Source organism: Ictidomys tridecemlineatus, chromosome 13, assembly GCF_052094955.1.
Source record: "Ictidomys tridecemlineatus isolate mIctTri1 chromosome 13, mIctTri1.hap1, whole genome shotgun sequence".
Classification (NCBI taxonomy): domain Eukaryota; kingdom Metazoa; phylum Chordata; class Mammalia; order Rodentia; family Sciuridae; genus Ictidomys; species Ictidomys tridecemlineatus.
The window spans coordinates 97,703,810-97,728,691 of NC_135489.1; the positions used below are offsets into that span (position 1 = coordinate 97,703,810).

The 24,882-nt window shown below is 50.6% G+C and overlaps 2 long non-coding RNA genes across 7 annotated transcripts; both read left to right on the plus strand.

Annotated features, from left to right (window-relative positions):
* The first annotated feature begins 1,543 nt into the window (after window positions 1-1,543).
* On the plus strand, window positions 1,544-4,503 carry LOC120885074 (uncharacterized). 3 transcript variants are annotated; one of them, XR_013429997.1, is made up of 3 exons: window positions 1,578-1,818; window positions 3,720-3,863; window positions 4,102-4,503. It is a non-coding gene; the product is annotated as an uncharacterized LOC120885074 (long non-coding RNA). The 3 variants fall into 3 exon arrangements; XR_013429996.1 differs by having other exon boundaries at window positions 1,544-1,818; window positions 3,720-4,503; XR_013429998.1 differs by lacking the exon at window positions 1,578-1,818 and adding an exon at window positions 1,825-2,038 and having other exon boundaries at window positions 3,720-4,503.
* A 4,312-nt stretch (window positions 4,504-8,815) lies between these two features.
* LOC120886498 (uncharacterized) lies at window positions 8,816-14,629 on the plus strand. 4 transcript variants are annotated; one of them, XR_013429993.1, is made up of 7 exons: window positions 8,816-9,127; window positions 9,385-9,826; window positions 9,930-9,983; window positions 10,180-10,467; window positions 10,803-11,109; window positions 11,202-11,302; window positions 12,936-14,629. It is a non-coding gene; the product is annotated as an uncharacterized LOC120886498 (long non-coding RNA). The 4 variants fall into 4 exon arrangements; XR_013429994.1 differs by having other exon boundaries at window positions 8,817-9,127; window positions 9,565-9,826; XR_013429995.1 differs by having other exon boundaries at window positions 8,816-9,826; window positions 9,930-10,099.
* The last annotated feature ends 10,253 nt before the right edge of the window (window positions 14,630-24,882 follow it).

Genomic DNA, 24,882 nt, shown 5'->3' on the forward strand with positions numbered 1-24,882 from the left:
GATGTGTGCAGACAATGAGGTGTGTGTGGGATGTTTATGAGGTATGTGTTTGTGCATGTATGTGGCGTGTTTGGTGTGTGTGGTGCACGAACAGTATATGTGCCATGTGTGGTGCATGCCTATGGTGTGTGTAGTGTGTATGGTGTGTGGTTTGTGTGGTTTGTGCAGTATGTGTGGAATGTGGTGTGTGGTGTTTATGGGGTGTGTGGTGTATGTGATGCGTGTTGTGTGCTGTGTGTATGTGGTACATGCTATGTGTGATTTGTGTTGAATACATGGTGCCTGTGTGTTGGATGTTTGTGAGTTGTGTGTGGTAGGCAAACGTGATATGTGGTGTTTGTGGTATGTGTATGCTGCATGTGTGTGTGTGATGTGTGGAGTGTATGTTTTGTGTGTATGTGTTGTGTTGTTCATGGTAAGTGTATGTGTGGTGTGGTAAGTGAAATGCGGGCGCATGTGTGTAACATGTTGTTTTGTTGTGTGGTGTACTGTGTATCATGTGTGGTATATTATGTATGTGCTGTGATGTGTCTGTTGTGTATTGTGCGCATGGTGCATGTGTGCATTGTGAGTTGTGTGTACCGCATGGTTATGTGTGTTTGAGTGGTGGGTATGAGTGTGGCATGGCGTGTTTAGAGTGCGTGAGGTGTCTGTGATGTGTGGAACGTGTTGTTGTGTAGCATGTAATGTGTGTGAGGTTCATTTACATGTGGATGGTCTCTAGGTGGTGTGCATGGTAAATGGAGTACGTGGTGTGTAGGTGTGTGTGGTGTGGGTGTTGTTCGTGTTGCTTGTAGTGTGTGTCTGAGGTGTTGTGGGTGTCATTTGTAGTGTGTGGTTGTGTGGCGTGTGTGGTGTGTGGTGTGTGTGCCATGCACATTGTGTGTGGGGTCAGGTGTGTAGTTGTGTGTGTGGTGTGGTTGTGTCATGCACATTGTGTGTGGGGTCAGGTGTATAGTTGTGTGTGTGGTGTGTGTGCCATGCACATTGTGTGTGGGGTCAGGTGTGTAGTTGTGTGTGTGGTGTGGTTGTGCCATGCACATTGTGTGTGGGGTCAGGTGTGTAGTTGTGTGTGTGGTGTGGTTGTGTCATGCACATTGTGTGTGGGGTCAGGTGTGTAGTTGTGTGTGTGGTGTGGTTGTGCCATGCACATTGTGTGTGGGGTCAGGTGTGTAGTTGTGTGTGTGGTGTGGTTGTGCCATGCACATTGTGTGTGGGGTCAGGTGTGTGGTTGTGTGTGTGGTGTGGTTGTGTCATGCACATTGTGTGTGGGGTCAGGTGTGTGGTTGTGTGTGTGGTTGTGGCATGTGTGGTTCCTGTGACGTGTGGTCCCCTTGTGGTGCCATGTGTGTCACGTGCGGTGTGTGTGGACGGTGTGTCATCGTGTGTGCTGTGCGTGGTGTGCGTTTGTGACGCGCCGCGCCGTGGGGCTGACAGCTGGGGCCCCGGGCGTGGGGGGTGGCTGGGTGGTGGCTGGTGGTGGCCTCCGCCCCCGGGAAGGTGACAGGTCTGGAGCGGCTGGTGGGGGGCTGCGAGGGGAACTGGCAGGGATCTGGGGAGGGGGCGGTGCCCGGGGAGCGGCTGAGACGTCACGGAGGCTGCGCGCAGGACAGGGACAGGGACTTCCCGATGGCGGGGGAATGACAGCCTGGACAGACGGCAGGGACCTGGAGGGACCGAGCGGCAGGGCTCAGCGGCTGGCCTGTGCGCATGCGCAGGCTCAGCCCTCGCCCCCCCCCCCACCCCACGTCGTCACCGGGGCCAGGCCCGCCCTCGGTGGCCCCTTGGTCCCCTCCTGCGTTTGGACCGGAAGACGAGGTCAGGATCAAGCCCAGGAGAAGGCGGGCGATCGCCCCAGACCCTCCTGCAGGAAGCGGCTCTGTCCCGGGGTGGCCCTGCTCCCAGGGCGGAGGGGACTTGGGACACCAGGGTCGTGCACGGTCCCCAGGGTCCAGCCTTCACCTGGTCACCTCGCACTCGGGGGCAGGCGGAGCCCTAGGACCCCCAGCGCCGTGGTGTCACGAGGCTTTGAACAACGGTGTGTGCAGGAGGGTCTGAGTGCACACCCGGCCCCAAGGAGAGAGGGCTGTCCCCGCAGATGGCCTGCCCGGGGCACACTGGGACCTCAGGGTCGGCGTTTCTCTTACTGACTTCTGTATTTAAACATGGGAGGGAATGAGCCCCCGCCTATTTGTGGCAAATAGGTATTTCCGGTTTCTCCTTGGCTAACTGATACCATTTTTGTATAGAGAAGGCTTTCCCACAAATGTCACCTATCTGTGCCTTCATGGCGTTTGTGCTTAATTGTTTTCCACATTGAAATTAGTCACCTATTACCCCCCCCCTTATTTAATAGCCCAATTTTGGAGTGTGGGCCCTATGAGTCAGGTTGAAGTTGATTTCTCTCCCCTAAACTCTTAGACAATTTCCCCAGCACTATTTATTGAATAATTCATTCATCCTTCTTTGTTATGCTTCACTTATTTTTCCTAAAAGACAGCTTTGCTGAGTTACACTTGATACACCATTCACTCATCCGTTTTAGTAGCCTTTGGTAAATTTTGGTAGACATAGGCTTGTGCAGCCATCACCACAACCCAGTTTTCAAACATTTTCATCTTGCCCACATCTTATCCAGTGTCTGTTTGCCATGAACTTTGTATGCCAGGCTGCCCCCCACATCGGCTCTAGGAGATCATTGATCCTGTTTCTGTCTCTATGGATCAGCTCTTTCTGGACATTCATATCAATGCAATCATATCATATGTAATATTTTGCACCTGATTTTTTTTTAATTTAGCATAATGTTTTTGAAGTTTATCCACCTCATGGCAATTTTCAGTAACTGTTCCTTTTCACCGATGAATAATATTCCACTGCAGGAATATTATTTAATTATCCATTCATCAGTTGATGGAGGTTTGAATTGTTACCATTTTTTTCTTACTTATGAATAATGCATATAATGCTGCTATGAACATTCACATACAAATCTTTGTGTGGATGAATATATTCCTCCAGAGTCGATTCCTAGGAGTGAGATTTTGGGGGTCATAGGTAAATTTATACTTAATGTTTGAAAAAAACCTATCAAACTGTTTCCCACCTCATTTCCATCCCCACTGACAATGGAGGAAACTTCCAGATACTGTACATCTTTACCAATACTTGTTAGTGTCTGTCTTTTTTTTTAAACTGGATATTTAATCCAAGGGCCTCTAACCACTGAGCCACATTCCCCAGCCCTTGTTATTATTTATTTTGAGACAGAGTCTTGCTAAGTTGCTTAGGGCCTTGCCAAATTGCAAAAGCTGGCTTTGAACTTCTGATCCTCCTGCCTCAGCCTCCCGAGCTGCTGGGATAACAGGTGTGCACCACCGAGTCTGGCATATTGCATGTCTTCTTTAAAAATGGCACTTTTAAAAAATATTTTGATAGTTCTATGCACCAGTCCTTTGCAGAGTTATAATTTAAGAGTAACTGTGACTTCAATATTTTCTTGAGCAAGGGAAATTCAAACAGCTGTTTCCCTACTTCATGGATTCTCATCTCGGGCCCTACTTCACCAAAGCTGGTTTTCACCCACGACATAAAGGGAAATGAGATGTTTATCTTCCAATCCTTGCCCAGTACCTGAAAAATAATCTGAACTCAGAACCAAGTACATTTTGGCTTTGCCCTTTGACCCTCATGGTTAATCATTTCTTGGGGCTTTGCAGGAGACGGCGATGTCGTGGAGCAGTGAGGTCCTGGTGACCGCCGACTTGGAAAGTCCCCTGGGACACCGGCTGAGCAAGGCTTGTCTCCGTGGTCATCATCCCGGGTTCTTCCTCTGATGCTTTGCTCTGTGGCCTTTACCCCAGGTTTGGAGCTACTTCTGCTGTCCCGCGTGAGCACTGGACCAGGAGCCGGAGGCTGGCCTCCATGTAGAGGAGCCGGTGTGTGAGCGCTGCAGGGCCCAGCCCTTCCCAGCTCTCGCCGGCTCTTTCCCTTCTGCTCAGCAGCCTGGGCTTGCTGGGTCCCCGTGTCCTTGAAAACACTGGGTTTTTCCACCGTGCGGGATGGAATTTTTCATTCTTTGTTATTCCTCCTCCTCCACAGACTATTTTGCCACCTGACTGCAAGGATCAGACACGAGGGGAAAGGACTCCCCAGGTCAGGTGACTGTGTCTGGCCACTGTTTCTGACTCAGCCTTCTCTCCAGGACATTCAGGCATCTCACTGAAGTCTGCCCAGCGCAGGGGGAAGAGGCCATTATTATCCTAAAATACGGAGCTTCACAAGCTGATGTGGCTGTCTGCAAAGTCCCTATGGAGACCAGGCGGACACACATAAATGGGCAAATGGTTTTTAACCACAGGTGCTGACACTGAGTTTTCTGAGAGCAGTAGACACTCAGCTCCTACTTGGGGATTTGTAGGAAGAATTTCATGGAGCGTGCCCCAAATTTTCTTTAAAAGCAAAAACGAAAATAAAAATCAAAACAGTGACAACAACAGCAAACCCAAACTATTTCATTATCTCTGGATGTGTTCCTCAGTTTTCCATTGCTGTGACAAACAGCTGAGAAAAATCAACTTTAAAAGAAGTAAGGTTTATGTTGGCTCCCAGTTGTCGGGGTTTCCGTGCATGGTGTGTAGGGACCATTACTTCTGCACCTGGAGTGGGGCAGTACATCATGGCAGAAGTGCATGTTGGAGGAAGCAGCTCACCTCATGGTGACCACAAAGGAAGACAGGTGGCAGAGGCCCAATAGCCCCTCTAAGGACACGCCCCCAATGGCCTAACTTCCTCCCATGAAGCCCCACCCCCCATCATTTCCCAACAGCACCACAGACTGGTGACTAAACCATTCACACGTGGCCTTTATGATTCGAACTACAGCCCTAGATGGCCCTTTTATTTATAGTGACATTACATACACATACCTATAGGAGGTGCATGAAATGTGTTCCCTGGGGCTTTTGATAGAACCTTTGTCTCTATAACTCATTTTTTTTTCACAACTGAAAAGAGCTGCATAAAGGTAAATTGGAGATTTTCCCTTTTGATGACAATTTCCATTATTATTTGAAGGGAAGAAATTCTTAGAACATAGTTTAGAATCATGCCTAAGGTACACATTTCAGTACAATCTTATTCTACAAGGAGGCTAAACTGTGCTTCTTATTTGTCTAGAATTGCCACCTGTATTGGCTAGCATTTTTCATGTCCAGTGTTTGCTGACCCCCAGGTCTTGAAGATATCCTGTATTATCTAAGATCCCTCTTTTTTGCCTCTTGGCCAATAATAGGTCCTCCAGACACCTGGAATTGTGCATAACTATAATGAAATATGGGAGGCAGACTATTTTATAGAGAAAAAAAGGTTTATTTAGCTCACAGTTTTGGAGGCCGAAAGTCCAAATGGCACGGTGCAGGTTCTAGTGAGGGTCTTCTTTGGCTGAATAATGTCATGGAGGGAGCATGTGTGTATCTCTGTCCCTTTGGTCTCTCTCCCTCTCCTTTATAAAGCCACCAAAATCCAATCTCATGACCTGGCTAACCTAATCATATTCCAAAGAAACACCGCAGTCAGAATAAATTTCTATCCTTTTCCTATCTTCCAGCGGGGATTAAATGTCACTGTTAGTTTTGGGAGGATAAAGCATGCTTAACCCATAGCACACTTCTTTAAAAAACAAACGAATCCACTCAGTCTGTCCTGGAGGAATTTTAAGAACAGTTGAGTGTTTATTCATGTATTTAAACTTCTTCCTATTGTGAAATATGGTGTGCATTCAGAAAAGTTAAGAAACCTTCTAAACTGGCTTTGATTAATGATCATAAATCAAACCTGCATGTAAACACCCCTCCTCCCTTCAAGAAATGGCCCGGGGCCAGCCTGCGAGCCAGCTCCGGGGCTCCCTGCCAACCCCTTCTCCCCGCTCTCTCAGGGTAGTAAAAACGTCCCAGATATTTTCTTTGACGCTGGTATTTTTCATGTCCAGTGTTGGCCGACCCCAAGGCCTTGAAGATATCCTGTGTCACCTTCTAAGATCCCCCTCGTTCTGCCTCTTAGCCAGTAGGTCCTCCGGATACCTGGACTCGTGTGAGGCCAAGGCCAAGAGGTCTGGTTGCCTGGTGCCCAGAGATCTCTCTGGAAAGAGCTCGGCCTTCCTCGGACCAGAACTGTCAGGTTTGCGGGATGACATTCGCGCTTCCTGGTCTGTTCTGCTGATCCATTCTCCTCTTTCCTTGTGCTTTCACACTGGGCTGGCTTCAGAGCCTTCGTCATCAATCTTGGTGTCTTGCAGAACACCCCAGAGTGTCACAGCTTTTCCATTTGCACGAATTTTAATCAGCCCGTCAAGTTTCACGCACACACATATGTCGGACGTTTGACGGAAATCGCACTGATTTATAGATCGACGTTTAGAGAATTGACATTGATACTGAGATTCTCAATCCACAAACCTGGTGTAGATCTCCATTTATTTGGGTCTTTAAATTTCCGGAAGTCACTTTATATTTTGCTCTGTAGAGGGTTGCATGTCATTGGTTAAATGCATCCCCAGGTGCTTACTATTCCTGGAATCATTATAAATTATATACTTAAGGGTGATTTTTCATTTCTTGCTCTATGCAGACGTGACTTTTTTTTTGAATTTTTATCTTCATCCAGCAAACCTGTTACAATGTTTCAATTCGAATAATTTTTCTGTAGCCCCTTTTGGATTTTCATACTATAATATCGCATTATTCATAAGAGCGATGGTCTCTTTTCTTCCTTTTCCAATTCTTCTATCTTTATTTCTTTTCTTGTTCTTCTCTGTGTCTGGCCTCCAGTACAATGTGGATCAGTCATGTTGGACTGGTGTCTCTGTCCCTGAGGGACACTGAGGTCTTTGTACCCCAAGATGGGATGTGTGGGTCACCCTGCTCCAGATAAGAACTCCTAGTTTTCTGGTTTCTAAGTTTCTAAAAACTCATGAATAAATAAGATTTTGTCAAATACTCTTCTGCAATCATTGAGATGATTTTATATCGGCTAGGACCACCTCTTTATTTGTAAATGTGATAAGGTATTTGGATTCTTGGTCGCTCTTCAGCTAACTTTGCATACCTGGAATAAGTTCAACGTGGTCGGGATGTGTTCTTGTTGTATTTGCTGCTGTGTTTGGGTAGCTAATAAGAGGCTGTTTAGAGTGTTTGTCTTTGTTCCTAAGAGATCAACCTGTGATTCTCCTACTGTCCTCTTGGGTTTGGGGAATGGGATGGTCCGGGTTTTATGAACTGAGCTGGGAACAGTTTGCTTTTTGGCCATTTTCTAGACAACTTGTGTCCTAAATTTGGAGAATTCTCCAGAGCAGCTACCGGGGCAGGGAGTTTTCTTTGGGGGGAAGGTTTTGGATTATAGATTCCCTCTTTTTGAGAGGTTTAGTCCTGGGCTGAGGTTATAGCTCAGTGTTAGAGCACCTGCCTAGCATGAGTGAGGCCCTGGGTTTGATCCCCAGAACTCAGGGATGGGGATAAAAGGAATGGAGCGATTTATAAGACCCTTCATGAACTCCTCTCTTCTCAGCGGCTGTCGGCTGAACTCTGCCAGGTAGCCTCCCCTGCAGACCATTTATAACCTGGCCGATTCTTCAGAGCCCCCAGGACAATCTTCCTACACCTGTGAGTAAGAGAGTCGTACCATCGTTCTCTAGTCCTGGAGGGACATCTGAGGATCTAAAAAATAAAGCGAAAAGAGCCCAGATCCATCTCTAAGCCTTATGGGTTTTTCTGACGGGGACAAGCTGCCACACAGGCATTGTCCTGGGAACTGACTCTGCCGGAGGGAACCATTTCCCAGAATCTAACAATCCCCTGCACCACTTGAGAACTGCTAGCTTGGCCACTTTGCCTCGACCTGGACATTCCAGTGGACTTGGAGATAGGTCCACTCTCACTGGCACTGGTTTCCAGTTGCTGAACTTAACCTCGATTCTGCGTATCTCAGACTGGCCATACAGCTCCGTGGTGGAGCATTGGTTTGGCATGTGCTCAAGGCCCCAGGTTCAATCCCCAGAACTGCGAGAAATAAATTGTAAAAATGAGAAGAGGTGCAGCGGCACACGCACGCCTATAATCCCAGCAATTTGGGAGGCTGAGGCAGGAGGATTGGAAGTTTGAGGTCAGCCTTAGCAACTTAGTGAGACTCTAAGCAACTTAGGGAGAACCCGTTGCAAAATAGAAAAAACAAAATACAATTTAAAAAAGGTCTGGCAGGTAGCTCAGTGGTTAAGCACCTTAGGGTTCAATTCCTGGCACCAAAAAAAAAAAAAAATCGATACTTATTCCACCTTCACCCCCCAATTCTCCTTTTTGCGGCAGATGCTTCAGCAGAACATTCACTTGCCCAGTTTCGAATCTAGGCCTGTGTTTCCCTTGACCTAAGACTGTCCGTGCCTTTATTTAAGGTGGCACGGCTGTCACCTTGCTATACTTTACCAGGTCCTGCCATGCTCAAAGGGAAAGGGGATGTCACAGTGTGGGGATCACTGGGGTCACCTCTCAGGCAGGAATTCAGGGGCAAACTTTCAAGGACCCTGCCCTCTGAGGACTTGATGTTCCTGCAATGGGATGTTTGAATCCTGTGCAATCTCGTCTCGAAGGTACTGTGGCCATGTCCCCACGGGGACTCTTCAAGGTGCACTAGTGCCCTGGCCAGCGCGCAGGTGCTGGGGGCTGGGTGCTCTGTGGGGGTCTGGAGATGGGTGGAGAGCGAGGCAGGCCGGGAAGTGGGCGGGGAGTGGGCGGGGAGTGGGCGGGGCGGGGCGGGGCCAGGCCCTGGTTCCTGACTTCCACGGAGGGGCCGGCCCTGCCCCTTCTCCCTCCGCAGTTCCTGTGACTGTGTGCCCGTGGGAGCTGGGGTCCTGATGGCAGCTGACAGGGTGTTGGCCGGCTGTCCCAGGGCCAGCTCCTGGCAGTGCTCGTGTTGGCGAACTCAGCAGCCATGACCCTAAACCCAGCAGCAGCAGCCCGCAGCCCAGTGTCCCTGATTCTATTCCAGGGCTTTGGGACGCCCCCGAGACCGCGCTTCACAGCAATTCCCACGATTTCCCATCCTGAGGACGTCCTCAGGGGCCAACATCTCTACAGAGGTACAAAGGAGAGACCTCTCCAGAGCCCTCTACTCCCTCTTCTTCCTCTGGGGAGCCCCATGGACACAGCCCCTTTCCTTCGCCTCTTCTGCCTCCTGATGAATGTCCTTTCTGGAGCCCCCGCCCCTATTCCCTGGTACATTGTATGCCAAGGACCACCTTCTTCTTCTTCCTCCTCTTCCTCTTCTGTACAGGGATTGACCCCAGGGGGCTTAACCACTGAGCCACACCCCCAGCCCCTTTTATGTTTTGCTTAGAGACATGGCCTCGCTGAGTTGCTGAGGCTGGCTTGGAACTCACGATCCTCCTGCCTCAGCCTCCGGAGCTGCTGGGATTTCGGGCGTGCACCACCTGGCCTGGCCGGGACCCACTTCTTTAGGACCCCTGGCACTGCAGCCTCCACACACCTCTGTCCTCCAGCCCCTCCGTCTTCCTAGGAACCTTGGACTCGGGAGATCCTGCCCATGCAGGGAGCTCAGTTTCTGTTCTGGGAGGAGCAGGCAGTGATGGACGAGAGCCGGGGACCCTTACTTCTTGGGTCATCTGAGCATCTTGCCTTGAAGGCACTCGAGAACTGCAGCCACAGAAAGTGGGTCTGTACTTGGCCCAGCAGAGCTGCACCCTGACCGCAGCAGGGGCACAGGGGCTGCCCGGAGCCAGACGGCCCTGACACTGATTCCAGGAGAACTGGCACTCTAGGCAGGTCCCCGACAGCCACAGGCCAGTGGGCACACTGAGGACCTTGGGGGAACTCAGGGGATTCACCTGGAGATGTCCTGATTGCCTGCCTTCCTCCCCTCAGATCCCGTCCCTGCCTTTCCTCAGAGGATCACAGCCGTCAGCAGCAGCTGTGCAGGTACTGAGCATGTATCAGGTGCCAGAAGCCCTTCTGAGCCTTTGGCCCCTGGTCCCCGTGACGTCTCTGTAGAGCGGACACAATGCTCCGGGTGGAGAGGCTCACGCCCAGGGAGGGTGAGTCACTCACCCACATCCCACAGCCCTGGAGCCAGGACCCCCAAACCTTGCCTCTCTGCATCCTGTTCCTTTTCTAGGCTTCGTGTGAGCGCACATCTTCCCCGCTGACCTTGGTGACACTGTTGGATAAAACGTCCTGTTGCGACCCCACTCACCGGGTGGATCTCCGGGCGACTTCCTTAGGGCTGTCCTGACGGGGAGGACATCCTCTGTGGGAGGCTGTGGGCCCCCGGTGCCAGCCCCCCCTGTCCAGGCCTGATCTTCACCCCTTCAGCTCTGGGAGCCCCCCGTTATATCCTCTGGATTTGGGTCAGGATCCCAGTCGGTCCACGCAGCCAGAGGCTGACGGAGCTGCTTTCACAGAGGTGGGGGGGCGGGCAGGGAAGGTAAAGGGAGCAGGGAGGACAGGGGGACCCCTCTGCCAATTTCCTGCTCACCCTCATTCTCTGGTGAGTGGGGCCGACCCTCCTGGGCAGAGGGCACCAGGTGGCACAGAATCGCCACCCCAGGGTGAGGTCATACCTTCCCCCGCTGACCTTGATTTCTCTCTCCCATCTGTCACTGTGTCTTGTTCCTCTAAATGGAAATAAGTTCTGAATCGATCTGCCCTCCCCCCCCCCTCGCATCTCTCCTTGGACACTGTAGGAGGTCCCCCAGCTCTCAAGTCCTCTCCCACATCATGTCCCCAACCCGCTCCTAGGAAGTCAAGAGCTCTTCTAAGAACCTGTGTCAAGTCACGCCCTGCTCCTCCTGAGATCCCCAGAGGGCCTGCACGCTGTGGAAACAGAGCCCAAGGTCATCCGTGTACCCAGCTGCCTCTGCTCTGGCCTCCCCTGGACAGTCCCAGGTCACCTCCGGGAAACCTGGTACCAGTTGCTGCTTCCTGCTCATCAGATTTTAAACTCCAGTCTGCTCCCCACCCCCCCAGCTGCCTGTCCAAAGGCACCCCGAGTCTCCGGATAATACCACTCCATTTGAGTGACCTGCATTCAGTGATCACCTTCCTGGTACTTTATTTGTCTGGATTTGTTGGCCTCCCCTCTGTCCTTGGGTACGCTGCAGGAATGGGGCCTCATGTATATTTACCTCTGCTCCTCAGCACTAGAGCAGCCCCCGACTCACTGAGGGCCCCAGAAGACACCGTGACTTGTGCAAGACTCACCGCAGACACACTCGCACGGCCTTGGCACCTATGCAAAGGTTTGTTCCTTGACTCCAGGGCTGGGATTGCACATTTCTTTTCTTTCTTTCTTTCTTTCTTTCTTTCTTTCTTTCTTTCTTTCTTTCTTTCTTTCTTTCTTTCTTTCTTTCTTTCTTTCTTTCTTTCTTTCTTTCTTTATTTCTTTCTTCCTCCTCCTCCTCCTCCTCCTCCTCCTCCTCTTCCTCCTCCTCCTTCTTCTTCTTTTTTAAATAAAAATCCAGCAGCCTTCCACCCTCCAAGGGTGCACAGGTCCTATTTGGGGTTTTGCAAAATCACTGGGGGCTCACGGTTGGGGAAGGTCTCTGGTCCCTGCTCCTCCAGCTGCTGTGGCTGGGCCCCGTGAGTGCATTGTTGATGCACCCGCTAGGCCCTCCCGGGTGACGAGCATCCGCGCTGGGCTGAGGCCCCAGTCCAGTTCCGGGCAGCACCCCCACCCCCTGCCCTCCTCTCTCTGTGACTTGGGTGTGGATCTTGGCTAAACAGCCTGGTGACGGGGGCAAATGCTGCTTTCCTGTCTCAGGTGTCCCATCCACAAGATAAGGGTTCCAATGTCACGTCCCAGGTCCTGGGGGACATGGAAGATACACTCAGGGTGTGCGTGTTAGAGACTTAGAGAGAACCGAGGCTCCGTTCACGTTGGTTCAAGGAAACCTCAGGGGAGGGACGAACCCGTGGGAGGGAGCAGACGTGCTGACCAAGGGGCAGGCCGAGGTGGCCTGGGGCCAGCAGGAGGCCCTCCAGGAGGAAGCGTCCTGGAAGTGGAGTGGGACGCGCCTAATGGACGAGGGGGGAGCTGCAGGGCCAGGGTTTCAGTGCAGCATCCTGTCCCGGGGAAGGCCCTCCGGGAGGCAGGTAGAGATGGAGGGCTGTTGGAATGTGGAAAGGGCCGGGCCGCCTGGGCTGGGCCTTGTGACTCTGCAGAGGGGGTTCAGCTCTCCTCAGACAGCTGTCACACCAGCTACCCGTGCAGACCACCCGCCCTCCCGCCTCTGTCCTTCAGTGGGGGTGAGCGGGGCCACACCCAGGAGGACAGGCACCAGGGAGTGGCCTCATGGTGGTTCTGGACATTCGGAGCAGGACCAGGTGCTGCACACCTCCAGGAGTCCAGAGCTGGCCTGGCTGAGAGAGGCCACAGCCCCGTGGCCGGCTCCGCAGGTCCCTTGCTCTCTAGGCAGCACCTTCAACCACCCTTGTGACGGTGGCTCCGAATCAGCAGTGGGCATCCAACCTCGGAGCCCGGATGCGTGTTTACAGAGTGGAGGCTGAAGGCTGCAGAGCTGGAGTCTGTTTTCCCGAGAGGCCCCAGCCTGGCCTCTCTGCCTCCCCAGGGCACAGTGGCCTCTTCCTAGAGGCAAGGGGCACCCTGACTCCCACGGCCCAGTGACCCCGAGGAACCGGCTCCTTGGCAGATACTGGTCCTCATGGGCTTCCACGCCTGTGCCAGCCCCCGGCGACCCCTTTCCCTGGCTTCCCTCCAGGGCCAAATGGAACACTCTGGTCCTTTAGCATCTGGAAGGGGGCAGCTGGGTGACCACGGCATTTGCCCTGTGGATTTGGTTGACCTCTCTGGGGTCAGTCCCTTAGTGCCGGGACAGGCTGCATTAGGGGTCACCTGGTGTCGCTTTGATTCAGAGATGAAAGGATCTCGACTGGCATGAAGCGGCACAGACCCTTGTGCCCAAGTTGGTGACAGAGCCTTCGGCAGGGACTCAAGTGGTGAGACCGGCGGCTTCCCCCCGAGGCGGCTGCCCAAGGGACAGCGCAGAAGCACTCAATAATTTAGGGACAACCTTCCAAGGGTGACTGGGGGCCTTGGGCGATCATCGGGCGACACATATTTACTGGGCACTTGGTCGCCAGACAAGCTCCCGAAGGCGGGCAGGCTGCTGTGAGCCAGTGCGGCAGATGGCCGCCCCACAGTCCTGCCTTTCTGCAGAGTTGGGGACAAAATAAAATGTAAACGAAGATGTTAAATAATGAGCTAGAAGACGGCTCAGCCAAGAAGAAAATAGCAAAGGAGAGGAGAGCAGGAGGGTCCTTGCGAAGGGACGAGATACGGGGGATATGCAACCTGAGGAAAACAGATTAAAAGATATTTTTTTTCCTTGAAGAAGCTTGGCTGGGAGCACCCCCGGTGGAAGAGGTGTAGGTTTTCTGCACAACGGGGTCGTGTGCCAGGAAGCCGACTTTCCTTGGACCCGCTTCCTGGTTGAAACCCAGTCTGTGCACCTGATGCCCACCCCCATCCTGGGGCTGAAGTGACAGGAGGCTGCAGAAGCAACTTCATTTTTTTTTTTTTTAAATAATGGGGACTGAACCCAGAGGCACTTAACCACCGAGCTACATCCCTTGGCCCTTCTTATTTTTTTGGTTTTGAGTCAGGGTCTTGCTAAGTTTTGCTCAGGGCCTTGCTGAGTTGCTGAAGCTGGCTTCGAACTGGAGATCCTCCTGCCTCAGCCTCCTGAGTCTCTGCCCTTACAGGCATGGGCCACCGCAGAGGGTGCAACTTCTTTTTGAAATGTCCCAGGTTCGGGTTTGATCTTCAGAGCGACCTTGGAGTGTCAGACAGCTTCTTAGGTCCATGGGGGTCTGGGTGGCACCGGACCCCAACAGGCTCAGGGCTCAGGGAATGGCCCTTCTTGCTAGTCCGTTCTCCATTCTCGGGACGCCCAGGGGTGGCTGTGGCAGATCGTCCTCTCCTGCCAGTGGGTGGCCTTAGGAGGTAGGAGACGTTGAAAGTGGCCCAGGAGTGGAGGCCAGGCCCTCCACCCTCCTTGCCTGGAGGATCCCGAGGTTCTGTGTCCCCAAGGGCAGTGACTGCACTCAGTAGGTCATTGTTAAAGATCGGAGAAGAGTCCTTTCCAGGGACAGGGACACAGAAGACTCCCCCAATTTTTTAAAATATTTTTTTTAGTTTTCAATGACCTTTATTTTTTATTTATTGATCCGTGGTGCCGAGGATCGAACCCAGTGCCTTACATATGCTAGGCGAGCGCTCTGCCACTGAGCCACAACCCCAGCCCCCTCCCAAAATTTTAAGCCTCAAAATTTGTAACTATGTTACTAAGGAGAATTTTAAACATATTCAAAAACTATGTTTTAACTCTGATCAATACATCATATTTAACTCTGATCAATACCTGACCCTCTTCACCTCGCCTGTATGCACACGACTTCTCCTGTCCCGTAGATATAAGATGGAATATGATCTATAAGTTATATGACACAAATTTGTAATATATGACATACATCGTGGTTTTAATATTCTGTAGCACATGTAATAGGTGCTATTCATTTATATGTGAATAAAAATCACATTCAAGGAAGTCTACACATCTCAAGTGTGCCATCTGGGGAATTTGGCAGAGACACACCTCGTGTGACCCAAACTCCCGTGTGGGTGGGGAGTGTCACCGTCACCCCGTGCCCTTCCCAGTACAGCCCTGCTCCCAGCCCCTCAGAAGAAGCATTGGTACCATTATTTATTTCTGGTTGCACATTAGTTTTGCCTCTTCTCCAGTTTTACGCAGACCGAATCCCATGCCGTCCTCTTTTGTGATGGCAATTCTCACACTCAGGATTCTGCCGTTCCTTTGTGTTTCTTTTTTAGTTTTGCTGAGTAGCATTTCACTGGGGGTCCTACAGGGAGTCTACCCCCTCACCTGCTCATGAACACTAGTGAGGTTTGCAATTTTGGACTGTTTTGAATAAAGCCGTGAACTTGTTTTGTATAAATCTGTGTGTGTGTGTGTGTGTGTGTGTGTGTGTGTGTGTGTGTGTGTGAGTGCTTCCATTTCTCTCAGGTAAATATGCAGAGGAAGGGTAATGTTTGGTTGGATAGGAACTTTCTGGAAGCTCATCCGAGAGGAATGACCTACTGACAGGGAGTGAGCGTCCCACTCTGTTCTCTGACATCCCGGGAGCTGAGTGCTGCCGGTCAGTGACCCTCTGGCCACCCTCAGGGCCCGCCATGTGGGGGTAGCTCAGTAGGGTTTAAATCTGTGCTTTCCTGATCACTCATCACACGGCGCACTTTGTCACACACTTCCTGGACATGTGTGCGGGTTCTTTTTTAAAGAGTTTGTTCAAAACTTTCTTCCATTAAAAACAAACATTTGGTTGATTGTCGTCTTAGTACCAAGTGGTGGACGTTCCTCTGTGTTCCTGACCCCAGGCCTTGGCTCTGCGCAGTGGGTTGTCCACTCGTGGACTCTGTCGCTTTTAAATTTGTCTAACTCCACAAAATCCGATGGTGATCTCTACCTCAGTGCTCTTGGCACTTTGTGATCTCTTGAGGACCCACGCAGAGGGTGAAGAACTCAAGTCATGTGCACACGTCCCCAGCCAGGGCCATGCCAGCGGAGGTCCCCAGGGCCACACTCTGTCCACTACTCCCGGGCTCCGCCTTCCTTCAGCTCACGTGGAAAGCAAGGGTCCTGTCCAAGGTCACATTTTTTGCATTCTTGTGCTTTGTGCTGGGGATTTCGCAGCTTGTAACAAACAGCCCCAGGAGGCACCCAAGTGCCCTCTGGTTCCCAGGCTGCGCTCTACCTTCTGGAAGAAAAGCGGGTGCTGCAGAAGCTTCGGTCAGATGTGGGTCTCGCAGTGAGTTCAAAGAAGGACCGAGGCCCACGTGAGGCCAGGTGAATTGAGATAGGCAGCCGGAGCAGACGTGAGCTTTGATTAATGTCGTGCCAGCGCTCGCAGGCCCCTATTTTTCTGGAGAACGATGGTTCAGGGCTCACCCATGTGGGGCGTGCACCACCTTATGACATCACTGCTGCAGATCACGGGAACCGACCCTGTGTGTGCCGCACATTTTCCTCTCAGAGATGGCCTGCCTGTTTTTTGAGGGGTGGTTAACCACGGAGCCACATCCCCAGCCCTTTTGTATATTTTATTTAGAGACGGGGGTTTCTTTGCTCGCGAAGTTGCTGAGGCTGGCTTTGAACTCGTGATCCTCCTGCCTCAGCCTCCCTAGTTGCTGGGATTACAGGTGTGTGCCACCGCACCTGGATTGTTCATTTTCTTAATGGTGCATTTTGGTGAACAGTAGTTTAGGTTTCTTTTTTTTTTTTTTTTTTTAGAGAGAGAGAGAGACAAAGTGGAGAGAGAGAATTTCAGTATCTATTTTTCAGTGTACACAACATCTTTGTTGGTATGTGGTTCTGAGGATCGAACCTGGGCCACACGCATGCCAGGCGAGCGCGCTACCGCTTGAGCCACATCCCCAGCCCCCAGTAGTTTAGGTTTTGATGGAAGCTAACTTACCTTTATTTCATTTATTCATTTTTCTGTGGTGCTGAGGATGGAACCCAGGGTCTTGCACGTGCTAGGCGAGCGCTCTACCGCTGAGCCGCAGCCCCAGCCCCTTTAACTTTTATTTTGGGTCCACGATCCCTCCCCCATTCTTCTCCACGTGGAGGTGAGGCGGGGGTCAAAGTTCTTTTTTTCCTATGGATAAACCCACATTGAAACGACTCTATCATTTCACCTGAGCGTAGTCCAAGTGTATCTGCCTTGGTTCCAGCTGCCATAAAAAATGTCACAGACTGAGGGGTTTAAACAACAGAAACTTATTTCTCACAGTTCCTGAGCCTAGAAGTCCGAGATCAGGTGTCTGGTGTGAACCCGTTTCCTGGCTCACAGATGCTGCCTCTTGCTGTGTCCTCACTTGGCAAAGGGTAGAGAACTAGTGATCTCTCTCTCTCTCTCTCTCTCTCTCTCTCTTAATAAAGGGCATTAATCTCACTAACAAGGGCTCCACCTGTGTGACCTGGTCACCTCACAGTGTGTCCACCTCCTAATACCACAGGGTTTGACACCTGATCTTCATGGCACCTCATTGCACCAACACGCAGAATATAACACTCTACAGATGCAGCTCCCATTCAAAGCCTCCTGTGAGCACGGCCTCCCCTCAGCAGAGACTTGCTCGGGCCTCTGCTATGAACCAGCTTCATAGACCACCAAGGCTTAGGGGGAAAGAGTCAGGCTGGACACCTCCTTCAAACCACAGGCAGCTGCCCGGCAGTTTTTCTCTGTGTTGGCTCTTCTGACCCTTCACTGGTTTTTGGAGTAAATCCCATGAGAAGTAAGTGTCAGTCAAAGCATCATTTAACGCACAGCGCCAGCTCCTCTGAGTTCAGAGTTAGGAGGCGGCCCTTTTCTAGATAGTAACACTCTTCTAATACTTACGTTGTTGGAATCTTCTTGTGAACACACCCACTGATGGTTGTTTATCTTCTGTTGTTTGCTGGGCCACCAGTTCTCCTGCTAAGACAGGTGAGGCACCTGTCACCCTGGCTCCTCTTCTTGTGGGCTGAGACACACTAAGCCACTCATTACTTCATTATTTAAGTGACAGTGGTGCTATCATCCCAAAAGAGCTGTGAAAGGGAGGCCCAGGGAGCCATCAGGTTGTTCTGCAAGGGGACTTGACCTTATCTGAAAGGCAGGGAAATCTCTGTGCCTTTAAATTCTGGATTCCAAAGGAAGAGAGGGATTACCTGGATGAGGTGTACATCCGGTTAGGAGGCACGGAGGGGACTCCAGGTGGAGGGAATGGTGTGTGCAAAGGCCCTGAGGTGGAAGGAACTCTGGAACACTGGGATTGGAGCCATGGAAGGATGAGAGATGGGGGGAGACCTCATGGGTAGGTGAGGCTGGAAGGCAGCTAGGCATGGAGGGTCAGTCACAGTCTTGCTTTGCCTTTAAATGCAGCAGGATCTAATAGAACATTCTGCGCTGGGACAAAATTCTCTGTCTTTAGTGTTTATCAAGGTGACATCAGCCCCACATCGTACGGAGCCCACCATGTGTGGCTCCTGGGATGGAGGGACTGAAGTTTGAATTTCAACAAAGTAAAATTTCAATAGCACCTAGAACTTGTGGCCACCAAACTGAACAATGGAACTGGAGAGCTCAGAGCAGGGAGATGGTGCCGTCAGAACCGCACTGGGCTTCGCTGTTTGCTGCCCACTCTGGCTCCAGTGTGGACCTTCCAGGGGACACATCTCCAGGGCGAGTTGAGGTATCCATGATGGCTTACTGACCTCAGGTGCACAGTGCAGTGAGAAGTCAGGGGCTGGCTTAGCAGGTGTTTGGCAGTTAGAGTAGCTGTGGTCTCTGTGGTGCACAGGAGGGGGACAGGCTAGGAGAGTCCCTGTCCCCTTTCAGAGAGGACGCTCAGGTGCCCAGCGGAGTAGACTTCCCAAGTACACAGCTTCTGGGCTCCAAGGAAAGGACTGAGCTGCAGGAATTTCTAAGAAAGTCAAGAGGAAGCTCAGTTACATGAGGTATCAATAGAAAAATGCACCAGACATTATTTTAAAAGTTTCTAGGAGAACCCTGACTTTCGTTCTCCCCTCTGACTCCTGTTCAGCACTGGCAGTGTGCTCACGTAGCTGGAATAACGTGAATGGTCTTATCTGATACTCTTAAAAACCAGCCAAAAACTCTTGGCCTGCTGATGGACGAGTTTCCGTATATTGAACGGTGCACAGAAGTGTAACCTCAGGACTTTCCGGTTCCTGGGTGTGACGCTCTCTGGGTGTGTGCCCACCTCTCTGCTGTGGCTGCAGCTCCACATTCTCACGCTCAGCCAGGCCACAGTCCAGAGTCAGCTCGCAGACCTGGGACCTAGAACCATGGAAACCACAGCTTTCCACGGAGGGATGTGGGGCCTGGGAAGTTCAACCAAAGAAATAACTGAAAGAAGAAAAATAGGCGCAGGAAAATACTTATTGTGGCATTATCAGGAACAGGGGAAGCCAGGTCACATGGCTGGCATGTCCCACAATGGGTGAGAGCAGGCAAAGGGGTCATGTTGAAGGCCACGCAGTCACACAGCAAAACGCCCTGATATTTCAAATGAATTTCACACTCAGGTGAAATACACACATTTTTTCATGCTTATAATCACAGTATGCAATCTGCGTGTGTGTGTGTGTGTGTGTGTGTGTGTGTGTGTGTGTGTGAGCGTGCACCAAAACATAAAGTGAATGCATACCACTAATGCCGAGATGGGAATATAAGCAGGATATATTTTCTCTGAAAAACATCATTTGACTGATATCTGGTTGGCTCTCACCAAACACAGAATTCAGGAAAAGGATAGTTAAGAGCATTATGCAAATTGCTTAATTTGGGGGACAGTTAATTCTCTGGGATACATTCGCTTGACTCCAGCTTCCTAATAAAAGTTAGTTTGAGTTGTTTTCTGTTCAGTTTTGCGTATGCGATGGCATTTGTCTTGCAAATGTGTTAAAATGTATCAAAATTGCAGCATCACCATTTTTGAAATGGATAGAGTTAAATGAGAAAAAATATCTAGCAAAAAAAAAAAAAGAAAGAAAGAAAGAAAGACAAGCGGCTATGGCGTTGTGTCGTTTTCTATGAGATACGCAGCGGACACAGCTTTGCCGACTTAAAACCAGGCAGAGTTCTATTCTGGCCACCTCACAGGCCGAGCTCAGGTGCAGAGGGGGATTGTCTGTCCTGGTAATCAGCAGTGGGGAGGGAAGTGGGGAGGGAAGCGGGGGGCCTCACTGGGCATGGCACTCAGGGCTGGCACCTGTCCCCCAACCATGTGACCGCTTCCTTGTCTGCTGGCTGCCCAGTCCCCTCCTCATTGCGTTGGGGAGGCTTCTCTGGGCTTCTGGAACGCTGCCTGCAGCTGCCCTGGACTCCCAGCGACCCCCTTCCAGGGAGACCCTTCCCTTCCCAAATGATGTCCCAAGGGAAAGGTCAGGCTAGAAGAGCTGTCCTGCGTGGGGGGCCATCTGGCCAGGTGGCAGGGGGACAGGTGCTCACCAGAGGAGGGGAGATGCTAGCTGCATAGCCTAGCAGCAGCCCCTCGGTTGTGGAATAGGTCCTGTCTTTTATTTAGGAGTGGACCGCAGAGAGCACCGGTGGACAAGTGAGTCCCGGGGACCCTCTGAGGGACTGCGAACCTAGCTCCGAGCTGCCGTTGGGTGAGGGTGGCTCTGGGAGCTGCTGTTGGCTGCCCCCGGGGAAGGATCCCCAGGCTAGAGACAGCCCCTGGGAGCCAGGAGCTGCAGGCCAGGACCCCCAGAGCCTGGACCAGGACAGTCTTCAGAAAGGCCACCTGGCTACCCGGAGTGCGCCGCTCTGCTTGGCTGTTCATTCACTCACTTTAATAACCAGGCACTGTTTACTTTTAAAAATTGATATAATGATTAGTAATTAATGATGGTATAATATGAATACAGTCAGTGGCACATCCAGGTTAAATATCCCTTAACTGCCATGCTGAAGACCCGCAGTGTTTGGAAGCTCTGATTTATTTTTATTTTTGGATTTTGGAATATTTGCATGCACATGATGGGAGATCTTGGGGGGTGGATCCAAGTCTAAGCATGGAATTCATTCATGTTTCATGCACACCTTGTACGTACAGTCTGAAGGTAATCCAGTACAGCATTTTTAATAATTTTGTGCACAAAGCCAAGTCTCGTGGTTTGGAGTTTCCCACTCAGAGAGCCAGATCAGTGCTCACAAAAGTTGTGGATGTTGGAGCTGTTATGGTTTGGATCTGGAATATTGCCCCAGAAGCTCGTGTGCGGAAAGCATGACTCCCAGTGCAGGTTCACAGGTGACCTGTTAGGCAGTAATTAAGGCTCTCACCTCATCAGTGGATTAATCCATCAAGTGGATCAATCCACTGATAGCTGGACGACTAGGTGGTGACTGCATGCAGGTAGGGCATGGTCAGAGGAAACAGGTGACTGGGGTGTGGTCTTGTGCTAGATCTGTGTCTGGCTGCTTCCCCTCCCCTCCCCTCTCTTCTTCTCTCCTCCTCCTCTTCTTCTTCTCTCCCTCTCTGTCTCCTTCCTGGCTGCCACAAGCCGAGCAGGTTTCCTCTGCCACACTCTTTTTCCCTGATGCTTTTGCCTCAAAGCCAGCCAACCAGGGTCTGAACCTCTGAACCCACAAGCCAAAATACATCTTTCCCTCTTCAAGTTGTTCCTTTCAGGTATTTGGGTGGCAGCAGAGATGAGTTGACTAACACAGGAGCATTCTGAAGTTCAGATTTTCAGATGAAGGATGCTCAATCTGTATCTGATGTATTCAGTTTGATGGTTTCTGACAGATGAATAACCACCCGCACGGTTCAGATCCAGAACAATCCCCTGAACTCACAGTCTCCTTGTACCTCTCTAGAGTTCCCCCAGCCCTTCCCTGACAACCGCTGATCTGGGAACACCGTTGACTTGCCCTATTTTTCATGCATGGAATAAGACAGCGCATACTCCTCGGTGCCTGGCTCTTTTGCTTGGTGTCATGTTTCTGAAATCTGCATCCTGTGTGCGGGTGTTGGTCACCTGTCCATTTTCATTGCTGAGTGGCCTTTTCTTGTAGGGATGTATCACAATCTCTTATTCACTTAGGGTGCATGGCCATATTGTAAATTGAGCTGCTATAAACATCGCTGCATCTCTGTAGTATGTTGATTTTAAGTTCTTTGGGTACAAACCAAGGAGTGGGATGGCTGGGTCAAATGGTGGTTCTATTCCAAGTTTTCTGAGGAATCTCCATGCTGCTTTGCTTTCCAGAATGGTTACACCAATTTGCAGTTCTACCAGCAATGCATGTGTGTACCTGTCCTCCCACATCCTCCCAGACATTTATTGCTACTTGTATTCTTTATAATTGCCATTCCCCTGGAGTGAGATGGAATCTCAGTACAGTTTTAATTTGCATTTCTCTAATTGCTAGAGAAGTCAAACATTTTTTCATCTATTTGTTGACTGATCATCCTATTTCTTCTGTGAAGTGCCTGTTCAAGTTCCTTTGCCCATTCATTGATGGGGTTATTTATTTATTTTTTTCTGGTGTTAAGTTTATTCTTGATATATCCTGAAGATTAATGCTTCATCTGAGGGGCAGGTGGCAGAGATTTTTTCCCCCATTCTGTAGGTTCCCTGTTCATGTTCCTGATTGTTTCCTTTGCTGTGAAGAAGCTTTTTAGTTTGATTCTTGGTTTTACTTCTTGTGCTTTAGGAGTCTTGTTCAGGAATTCGGTTCCTAAATTGAGATGATGGAGAGTTGGGCCTACATTTTCCTCTAGGGTCTCTGATCTAATGCTAAGAAGGTCCTTGATCCACTTTGAGTGGAGTTTTGTGCATGATGAGAGACAGAGGTTTAATTTTATTTTGTTGCTTACGGATTTCCAGTTTTCCCAGCTCCATTGGTTAAAGACTCTCTCTTATCTCCAATGTCTGCTTTTGGCACCTTCGTCTCGTGTGAGATAACTGTATTTATGTGGGTTTGTCTCTGTGTCTTCTATTCTGCTCCATTGGTCCTCATGTCTGTTTTGGTGCCAATACCATGCTGTTTTTGTAACTGTAGCTCTGTAGTATAGTTTAAGGTCTGGTATTGTGATGCCTCCTGTTTTGCCTTCCTCACTAAGGACTGCTTTGTCTATTTTGGGCTTCTTATTTAACCAAATGAATTTCACAACTGCCTTTTCTATTTCAATGAAGACCATCATTAGAACTTCAATAGGAATGGCATTAAATCTGCAGAGCCCTTTTGGTAGCATGGCCATTTTGGCAATACCAATCCTGCCTCTCCAGGAACACGGGAGATCTTTCCCGGGAAGTGTTTTGAGTGGTCACCGTTTTAACCAATATTTCCCAGTGCTGCTGTTCCTGGTGGCCCACGATGCCAGGAATAGGCAGGGTTCTGAAAGCCCCGTCCTGGAATGTTCTGGTCTTGAGCCATGAAGCGTGCTCATCTTTCACGGCAGAGTCAAGCTGCGTGACTCTCTGAGGGTTTATCGGGTCCTGTCTGATCAGGGGACACACAGCTGGATTCAGGGAGCCCATCTCCAATGCGGGGGCCTGGCTGGCCTGGTTCAGTGTAGTACTTTCTCCTCCCAGGTGCCCGCCAGGCCCTGGGCATAAGGAAGTCCACTCCATTAACCCGCTCGCTGGAGCCTTGTCTGCCTCAGCTCTCTGCCGCCTCCCTCCTGATGGGATTGCGTGTTTCCAAGGCCCCCAGGTTGGTCATCTCAGATGCTGACGCCCGATAATACCGCCTGTCCCCTACAACCTTACGGGGCTCTGGAGAACTCACGGGGCCTCTGTGGAGGGTCTCAAGAGTCGGATTCAGGTTTGGAAAACCACAGGGATGACTTGGGATTCGGAATGACTGAATCCCTTAAGGCCACCGCGAGCAGTTCATAAATTGTCTTCCCCACTTCACTAGATTCTGGTTTGTCCCCTGGGAAGGAGGCCAGGCTAGGGACAGCCCCACTGTGGCCTGCCTGCAGTACTGAAATTCCAGATGTTCTGACTCATCTTTTCAGGGCCTCTGCTGGGACAGTTCTTTTCCTCTGTAGCTGCTTGCTTTTAAGAAAACATTAAAATATTGATCACAACACTAAACAGAACAGTCAGGGAACCTGCCACTTTTCCAAGAAACCACGTCCTCCATTACTTACTGTTTTACATTATTCTTTGACCTTATTGCCTTTCTTCTAATGTTTGTAATCAGGTTATTTCTCTAAATAGTGAATATTGCTGTTAGATTATTAGAAATATTATATATTGCTATCTTTTTTTTTCTGACATTGTACAGTACTGATTTAATGTCGACCACATCTTTTTAAAAAAATCTTTTTAGTATTTTATTTACTGATTTATTTGTACATGGTGTCGAGGACGGAACCCAGCGCCTCACACGTGGGAGGCAAGGGCTCTACCACTGAGCCACAGCCCCAGCTCCTGTCAATCACATCCTGATGACAGAAAGGGATACTAGGGACCAGCATTGAAGAGGACAAGATGTGGCAGTTGGAGCATCAGTGGCATGGGATGACCGTGTCTCAAGAGAGGACCACGCCCACACCCACCCCTTTAACACACTCTCTCTGTTCTCTCTGCCCCTCTCCTTCCACCTCTTCTCTCCCTCACGTGCACACACACACACACACACACACACACACACACACACACACACGAGCCCGATGGCGTCTCTTGGGACACTCCCGGGCTTTTGCACTGTCAGCAGAGTGTCTTGGCCTCGGGCCCTGCCTGCGCCAGGGGCTGGGGAGGGGGAGGGGCTGCACAGATGACATCAGACAGAAAGAAGCTCAAAAGTAGCCAGAGTCAAAATGGTCTTGCTGTGTCAACAGGAATGCGAAAGGTAATGAAGCCGGTGGTTATCAAGGAAGGCTGTGGGACACGATCAGCTGGCAGGGACTGTCACCAGCCGGGACCCCAGGCGTGCGCAGAGACCACCTTCTCCAAGGACACCTGCCCAGCAACTGTCCAGCCTGGGACTGACGCCACTCCTGCTGTTAGTCCCTGTGGCCAAGGATGATCCTTCAAAAGATCCGACGTGGTCTCCTCACGTTTCTCTTTGAAAACTTCCCTGGCCTCAGCCTCTGTCCACGGTTTTATCGTGGCCCGTGACTCACATGGCAGCCCTAGCTGTCCCCACATGAATGTCAGTGTTCTCTGGGGCACCTCTCCTGATCTCAGTATTTTTAATTTAGATGGACTAGAGAAAATTGCCGATATCTGACGTTTTTATTTCCCCCACCAAATGG